The sequence below is a fragment of the Cetorhinus maximus genome, chromosome 1 (genome assembly GCF_964194155.1).
Source record: "Cetorhinus maximus chromosome 1, sCetMax3.hap1.1, whole genome shotgun sequence".
Lineage (NCBI taxonomy): Eukaryota > Metazoa > Chordata > Chondrichthyes > Lamniformes > Cetorhinidae > Cetorhinus > Cetorhinus maximus.
The window spans coordinates 235,907,017-235,916,295 of record NC_135879.1 but is presented as its reverse complement, the minus strand read 5'-3'; positions in this window follow the sequence as shown (position 1 = coordinate 235,916,295).

Here is a 9,279-nt window from a genome sequence, read left to right as displayed (position 1 = left end):
GCTAGGCCTGTATTCACTGGAGTTTAGAAGAATGAGGGAATCTCATTGAAACATATAAAATTCTGACAGTGCTGAACAGTCTGGATGCAGGAATGATGTTTCCTCTGGCTGAGGGTTCTAGCACAAGGGGTCACAGTCTCAGGATACAGAGTAGACCATTTAGGACTGAGATGAGGAGAAACCTCTTCACTCAGAGGGTGGTGAACATATGGACTCCTCTATCACAGAAGGCTGTAGAGTCCAAGTCACTGAATATATTTAAGAAGGAAATGGATTTCTGGACTCTAAAGGCATCAAGGGGTATGGGGAGAGTGCAGGAGTACAGTATTGAGAAAGAGGATCAGCCATGATCATGCTGAATGGCGGAGCAGGCTCGAAGGGCCAAATGACCTACTTCTGCTCCTATTTTCTGTGTTTCTATGTCCTGCTAATGGAATATGAGCAGCTCAGGGCTACATTTAAATGTGGAACCACAAAGGTAATATATGGATTACTACCTGAACTTGAAGAATGAAATCAGTATAGTAGTGAGAAATGATCTTGGCTCAGAAGATCAAGATGTAGAATCAATTTGGGTGGAGACAAATAATAGCAAGGAATAGAAGTCACTAGTGGGAGTAGTTGAAAGGCCCCCTGATAGTAGTTACACTAATACAGTGTATAAATCAAGAAATAATGAGGGCTTATAAGAAAGGCAATAACTGTGGGTGATTTAATCTTCATGTAGATTGGATGATTCAAACGGGCTTTGGTAGCCTTGAAGATGAATGTACAAAATGTATTCAGAATAGTTTCTTAGAACAATTCATTAGGAAACCAACCAGGGAACAGACTATTTTAGACATGGTAATATGTAATAAGGCAGTATTAATTAATGATCTCATAGTAAAGGATCCACTTGGCAAATGTGGTCATAATATGATGGAAGTTCACATTCAGTTTGAGGGTGAGAAAAGTAGGCCTGAAACTAGTATCTTAAACATAAAAGGCAATTACAAGGATATTAAGACAGAGTTGGCTACAGTGGACTGGGAAAATAGGCTAAAAAGTAAGATGGCAGATAAACAGTGGTAGACATTTAAAGGGATATTTTTTAACTCTCAACAAAAGTACAGAGGTACATTTCATTGAGAAAGAATAACTCCATGAGCAGGATGCACCATCAATGGCTAACTAAGGAAGTTAAGGATGGTATCAAGTTGAAAGAAAAGGCTGCAAAGATTGGTGGAAAATTTGAGAAATCAGTAAAATATGGCAAAAAAGAGAATAACTGGAGTATGAGTGTAAACAAGCAAGAAGTATAAACACACACAAGACGAGAGAGTAGCTAAAGTTACACCAGGAAAGAGCAGAGAAATATTTTGTACCTGCCTTCATGGTAGAGGGCACAATAAAGCACCCCAAATACAATAGTGGCAAATGAAGAAGCAAAAGGGAGGGAGGAATTTAATCAATATCACTAGAGAAAAAGTATGGGGGCAACAAATGGGACTGAAGGCTAACAAGTTGCCTGGACTTGATGGCTTGCAACCTAGAAACTTAAAAGAAGTAGCTACAGAGATAGTGGATGCATTGGTTGTAAACTTCCAAAATTCTGGAAAGGTCCCAGCGAATTGAAAAACTACAAATGTAACACTCCTATTCAAGAAAGGTGGGAGACAGAAAACAGGAAACTATAGGTCAGCTAGCCAAACATCTGCCATTGGGAAAATGCTGGAATCCATTATTAAGGAAGTAGTAGGACATTTAGAAAATCAGAATACAATCAGGCAGAGTTGACATGGTTTTATGAAAGGGAAATTGTGTTTGACAAATTAATTAGAGTTCTTTGAGGATGTAACAAGTAGGATGGATAAAGGGGAATCAGTAGATGTAGTGTATTTTGGATTTCCAAAAGACATTAAAAAAGGTGCCACATAAAAGGTTTCTGCACAAGATAAGAGCTCATAGTGGTGGTGGTGATATATTAGCATGGATAGAGGATTGGCTATCTAACAGGAACAGAGGCCAGGAATCGGCCCAGGTGGAACCAAAAAATTTGGAGGACAGCCAAAAGTCCGTTGACTTGGTGGAACCGGATAATCCTGACCAGTGATTTGGGATAAGTGGGTTGGCAAATTATAACTAGTGCCACAGGGATCAGTGCTGGAGCCATAACTGTTTACGATTTATATTAATGACTTGGATGAAGGGACCAACAGTATTGCAGCCAAATTTTCTGACAAAATAAAGATAGGTAGGAATGCATGTTGTGGGGAAGATGTAAAGAGTCTGCTATGGGATGGGTTGAGTGAGTGGGCAAAAGTTTGGCAGATGGAAGTATATAATGTGGGAAAATGTGAGGTTGTCCACTTTGATGAGAAGAATAGAAAAGTATATTATTTCAAGGAGACAGACTGCAAAACATTGAAATACAGAGGGATCTGGGTGTCCTTGTACAAAAAGGCAGCATGCAGGTGCAGAAAGTAATTAGGAAGGCAAATTGAATTTTAGCCTTTATTGCAAGGGTGACAGAATATAAAAGTAGCAAGGCCTTCCCTACAACTATACAGGGCACTGGTGAGACCACAATTAGTGTATTGCATACAATTTTGGTCCCCTCACTTCAGGAAGGATATACTTGCATTGGAGGCAGTTCAGAGAAGGTTCACTAAGCTGATTCCTGGGATGAAGGGGTGGTCTTCTGAGACGGGGGATGAGGGGTTGATGAAGTGAGGGGGTGGGGGTGGTGGTGAGGGGGTGTCTCTTGATCAGTACTGTCATGGTGTGTGTCTCTCTTCCTCCTGGCGATGCTGTGGTTGGGAAGGTGGCAGTTCTTGGATGCCTGAAAGCAGAAAATCAGAAAGGGGAGGGTTGGGGTAAGGAAAGGCAGCTTGGGTTGGAAAGCAAGAGGTCCATAGTCTCACCATCAGCTTGCTCATCAGGCCATTTTTTTTTATTTGGCATGGGATGTGGGTGTCACTGGCTAGGCCAACATTTATTGCCCATCCCTAATTGCCCTTGTTCAAAGGGCATTTAAGAGTCAACCACATTACTGTGGGTCTGGAGACACATGTAGACCAGACTAGGTAATGATGGCAGATTTCCTTCCCTAAAGGACATTAATGAACTAGATGGGTTTTTAACAACAATCCATGGTAGTTTTGTGGTAATCATCGTACTTTTAATACCAGATTTTTATTGAATTCAAATGTCACCATCTGCCGTGGTGGGATTCGAACCTGGGTCCCCAGAGCATTACCTTGGATCTCTGGATTACTAGTCCAGTGACACATAGGAGAATGAGGGTGAGCTGGGATTGAGAAGGGGCATAAGACAGGAAAATACCATCGTTCTCAATGTTCTCAGCAATTCCAGATGCCATGGAATGTATTACAGATGCTGCCATGATGCAGAGAACCTTCGCTTCCATAGGGCTCAGGTGGTGCAGACGTTCTTATTCCCCACCAGTCCTGCTTTGCCCCTGGTGATTATGAACACCTCGTCTTGCAAGAGAGGGGTAAGAACATCAGTGATTGTGTTGCACTGTGTTTGGGTGATGTGCCTGCCAGAGCTGAATAGCTGAAGGTATGCGGGTGAGTTGATTATGCGGCTGGCATCGTTGGAATGTGTGTGAGGGTGAGGTTGGGTGTCTGGGTATTAGACATGGATCCAACCTGCTTGGGGTTACTTCTGGGTGAATGATGGGGTAGTGGCACATTGAGCAGCTTGAGAGAATAATGGTGAAGTGGTTGGGGGGGGGGGTGTTCGTTGAAGATGCATTCACTGACCTTGACAACCCATGTAAGGCCATTGAACATATTGCAACACTGCTGTCAGGCCCTCTGGGCCAGACCAGCAATGACCTCCCTGGCCATGTGCTCCCACTTTCTGCTGAGCATTCAGGCATCAAGAAACGTGGGCCCTGTTCGGGTAATGCTACAATTATTATAAACGAGAAGGCAGTACCAAGTTTGCGTACCAGCCGCCTCAAGAGGAATGGGCATGGAAGGATCGCAAATTGTGGACCGTGTCCCCGAAAACGGGCCTTAATGAATTTTTAGCCGAGTGCTTTTTCTCTCGATGTCTTCAACTTCATTTACTTGAGACACCTGAGGACACAGCCCGTAATTCATGATTCCGTGTGAACTATCGTGAGATGGTCCAATGTGGCAGAATGGTTAGTCGAGGTGACTTCTGGGGAGGTGATGGTTTGTTGAAAATCCAAATGTCACTTTGTATTTCCTCTTGAGATTAAAAAGATATTAATTGTGAAATAGGAAAGCGCTAAAAGTTTACCAGAATTAATCATTTTCAAAATTTTCTTAGGAAGCGTTTCTCCTGTGGGAATTCACCATCTTGCTTCACTCATGTCCTAGGAATACCACAAATATTGTGACCCTTGGCTACTGGGTTTACCCTGGTTCCTTCAAAAGCCATCCCCCCGCCAATCATATTGGACCGTGAAAGAAGGCTGGAACTAGGCACTACTGCAGAATAAGCATGACAAAAGGTACTTCAAGGGTTTCTGACCCTTGATTCTGTTTCCAATTCACCTGTACATTCAATGATACATAGACAGAGTGCATTAGCCTTGTTTATGTATGAATGGAACAGCATTTTAGATAGGAAGTAAAACGTACATTTATTTAGCACCTTTCACGTCCATGGCATGTCTCTCTGACAATTAAGCATTTGTTTAGAAAGGTAGTAACCATTTTAATGTAGGCAATCATGGAACCCAAATTGCACATAGTGAAGTGCCACAAAAACATGATGAAACAAATGCTCGGTTAACCTGGAAGCAAAAATACAATATCGCAGGTGCTGGAAATCTGAAATAAAAACTGGAATTGCTGGAGATTACCAGTAGATCTGGCAGCATCTGTGGAGCCAGAGAAATCGAGCTAATGTGTCAGGTCGCTGACCTTTCATCGGAACCCTGTTCAGAGTTAATCTGTCTTTGGTGAGGGGTAAAAATATTGGCCATGGCACCTGAGTGAACTCCCCAGCTCTTCTTCAAAATAATGCTGTGGGATTTTATATGTCCACCAGAGAGGGCAGACAGGGCATCGGTTTAACAAATAGTGTTGACAGACAGCACCTCCAGAGTACAGCACCCCCTCAGTACCACACTGAATTATTAGCCAGAATGACGTGCTCAACTTTGGAATGAAGCCCAAACCCACAATCTTCTGACTTAGAGACAAAGTGCTCCCCAACCAAGCTCAGGAACGCTGCTGGTTGTCAGACGGAGCTGCTCCATTTCCTACATTGTGACACCAGCGACACTTCAAGAAGTATTTCATTGGCTGTAAAGCGCTTTGTGACATCCTGATGCGGTGAAAGATACTACATAAATGCAAACCTTCCTTTTATTGACCAGGGACACACTCCACCCTGGTTGATTTATCTCTCCACCCGAGCCTAATTTTAGTGCCCCCATGCTGCCATTGCCTGTCTCATTACAGGCTGTATGCAACATAGATGCCAAGTGTGTATGCTTCAGTTCCTGGCTGAGCAGCAAATTTCTCAACTAGACTAGATGACATCTCATCAATCACATTTTGAAAATTAATAAACATAACATTCACTGCATTTACTTCAAGATGCTAAATGATTAATAACTCTGTAAACCCATGATAGCTATCCTTAATTAACTTGCATTTTTCTTGATGAATGTTAATTTTACCTTGTATCATGGCCTTTAGAAGTTTGCTCATTACTGATGCTAGGCGGACTGAATAACTTGTTTGTCCATTTCTTTCTTTTTGAATAGAGGTGTCGTATTGGCAGCCCTCTAGTCTGCTGTCATAACTTCCATCTCTAAGGCTGTTTGAAATATTGTGGTCATTGCTTTGATTGTTTCCTTATTGATCGTATGATGGGAACAATACCATCACGGCTCAATGGCTTTTCTGCTTTCTCACTTTTTTTTTCCAGTGCTATTTCCTTATCTACGGTCATCCTATCTCATTTCTCCACCTCCTCTATGTTTTCGTTGCCGCTCTCTGTGAAAAACGAGGCAATGTACTCACTTAGCTTCCCTGTCATTCCTTCAACCTCCATAAGAAGATTTGCTTTTCCCATCTCTATTTGGTCCTGCTCTTCTTTAACTATCATTTTATGTTTTGCTTGTTAATAAGTATTTTATTTTTTCCCCTTTTGATCTCTGCCAGTCATTCTTTATGCACAGTGGTGGGACTGGTTGTACAGGAATGTTGCTTGAATGGCTTCATACCATCGTAATATTAATGCCTGCCTTTTAAATTTAATTCTTTTATTTATCCAATAAGCCAACTTTTCTGCATCAACTTTGCTCTCTGTGGGACGATGTCTAGACTTCATTCCTAAACATCTCCTGTTTGAATATTTCTATTTCCACATATCTGCTAATGTCAGGATATCATACCCTCCAATGCAATTTTACTTCAAACTCACAATACTTTCTTCATCATACTTTGTGCCTTTGCACATATACGACTCAGACCACTTCCACTATTTGACAATATTTCCAATTTACTTTATCCTTCAGTTTTATCTTTGCTGTTCATCTTGTCCCTTTTTTGCAGTTTTCCCTGCTTCCCCATGTTGATTTCCACCATTGCCACCCACCACCCCGCCCATCCCCTCCCCCATTGCAGTGTTTTTGAAACTTCACCCGTCCAGGTGAGTGGTGAGTATCCCATCGCACTCCTAACTTGGGCCTTGTGGTCAATGGAGTAACTTTGGCGAAGTAAGGAAGAGAGACCTTGCTACAGAGGACCTGGCCTCTGACCTGCTGTAGTAGATATGGCATTTGGGTGGCTGGTGTTCAGTTGAGTCTCTACTAATGGTGACACTCAGACGGTTGATGCTTTGGGATTCAGCAATGGAAATGCCATTGCCTATCAAAGGGAGGAGATTAGATGCGCTCTCTTGTTCGGGATGGTAACATGTGGCACACTGCGCAATTATCAGCCAGCAGTCCCACTGTTGACCTTAAGATTGACCGATGAAGCAATTTCATTGAAGCAACTGAAGTTCATGTTGATCTTTTTATGAAGAGCCTGCTGAGACCAATTGTCAATTTGCTTTTCACTAATTTTACCCTGAAGCTCGACACCATCCAAGACCAAGCAGCCGGCTTGATTGGCAACCCATCCACCACCTTCAACACTCAATCCCTCCACCTCCAACAAAGAGTGGCAGCAGTGTGTACCATTTACAAGATGCACTGCAGCAACTTACCAAGCCTCTTTAGACAGCCCCTTCCAAACTTGTGACCTCTACCACATAGAAGGACAAGAGCAGCAGATGCATGGGAGCACCACTACCTGCAAGTTCCTCTTCAAGACACTCACCATCCTGACTTGCAAATATATTGCCGTTCCTTCACTGTCACTGGGTCAAAGTCGTGGAACTCCCTTCCTTCCTAATAGCGCTGTGGGTGTACCTACATCACATGGACTGCAGCGGTTCAAAAAGACAGCCCACCGCCACCTTACCAAGGGCAGCTCGGAATGGGCAATAAATGCTGGCCCAGCCCACATCCTGTGAAAGAATATAAAAATAAAACCCCATGTTCCCTTGTGATTTTCTCAACAGTTGAATTCGAAGCAGCATTCTGAATTACTAATTCCAAACTCTCTCTTCTTCATTTTCCAGGCAAAATTGAAAAGCCCAAGATTTTCCAGCCTCCTCGTGGGATGTTTCACCACATTGAAGATGCTTTACAACTTGAAGTTACACACTGCACCCAGCTGAGGGAAAATACTAATTGTTCAGATCCAAATGACATAACAGTTTTAAAAAAACAATTTAGAAACATTTGCATTTACAAAGAAGCACTAAAGCCACTTCCTTTTTACATTAGCTATCTTCGACCGCAATCTTTTTTTCAGTTTCTATTATGACACCTCTAAACAGTGACTAATGCAATTCTAGGTATTTCGTTCAAGAATAAGGGCAAAAAAGAATTTGGTTAAGTTCAGTAATTGCCTCCTTTACTGTAACTACCTTCCCACCAAAAAAAAATCCCATTCAGAAAGTGAAAGTTCAGCATTGTTCTCCAGCAAAGCATGTGACTTTTGTTCACTGGGATGCTGATTGTGTCCGGGAAAAGCGAAACTTCCCACAGGAATGCAAGTAAATACAAGGGGAAGCGTTTCTGGTGTCTTAAAATTCTCAATCAAAATTCTGCTGCATATGTCCTACTTCACACCAAACCCCGTTCACCCACTGCCCCCTGTGTTTGCTGACTTACTTTGGCTCCCATTCAATTTTGAAATTGTCACCCTTGATTTCAAGTTCCTTCAGGATCCCCTCCCTGCGTCTGTAATTTCCTCCAGACCTGCAACCCTCTGTGTTCCTCCAATTCTGGCCCCTTGTGCATCCCCCACTTCTTCCCGTCCCACTATTTGCGACCGTGGCATTAGTTGTCTCGGTCCTCAGTTCTTGCTATTCCCTTCCCAAATGGCTCTAGGTTTCTCTCCTCCCTCCAGCTTCTGCTTAAAACCTGCCTTTTTGGTTGATCTCTTTCTTTAGCTTGGTGTCAAATTTTGCTTCTGGGGTGTATCACAGAATCACACAGTGCAGAAGAGGCCCTTCGGCCCATCGAGACTGCACCGACACGTGAGAAACACCTGACCTACCTACCTAATCCCATTTACCAGCACTTGGCCCATAGCCTTGAATGTTATGACATGCCAAGTGCTCATCCAGGTACTTTTTAAAGGGTGTGAGGCAACCCGCCTCCAACACCCTCCCAGGCAGTGCATTCCAGACCGTCACCACCCTCTGGGTAAGAACGTTTTTCCTCACAGCCCCCTAAATCTCCTGCCCCTCACCTTGAACTTGTGCCCCCTTGTGACTGACCCTTCAACTAAGGGCAACAGCTGCTCCCTATCCACCCTGTCCATGCCCCTCATAATCTTGTACACCTCGATCAGGTCGCCTCTCTGCTCCAAAGAAAACATCCCAAGTCTACCCAACCTCTCTTCATAACTTAAATGTTTCATCCCAGGCAACATCCTGGTGAATCTCCTCTGCACCCCCTCCAGTGCAATCACATCCTTCCTATAATGTGGCGACCAGAACTGCTCCAGCCGCACACAGTACCTCACTATTAACCACCCGGCCGATCTTTCATTTGTGTACAGTTTGTAAATAAGTGTTCTCCCATTTAAATCAAAGATGAGGAGGAATTCCTTCTCTCAGTGGGTCTTTAGTGACTTGAATTCTCTGCCCCCGGCAAGCAGTGGAGGCTGAGTCATTGAATATATTCAAAGGCTGAGTTAAACAGATTTTTGATTGATAAAG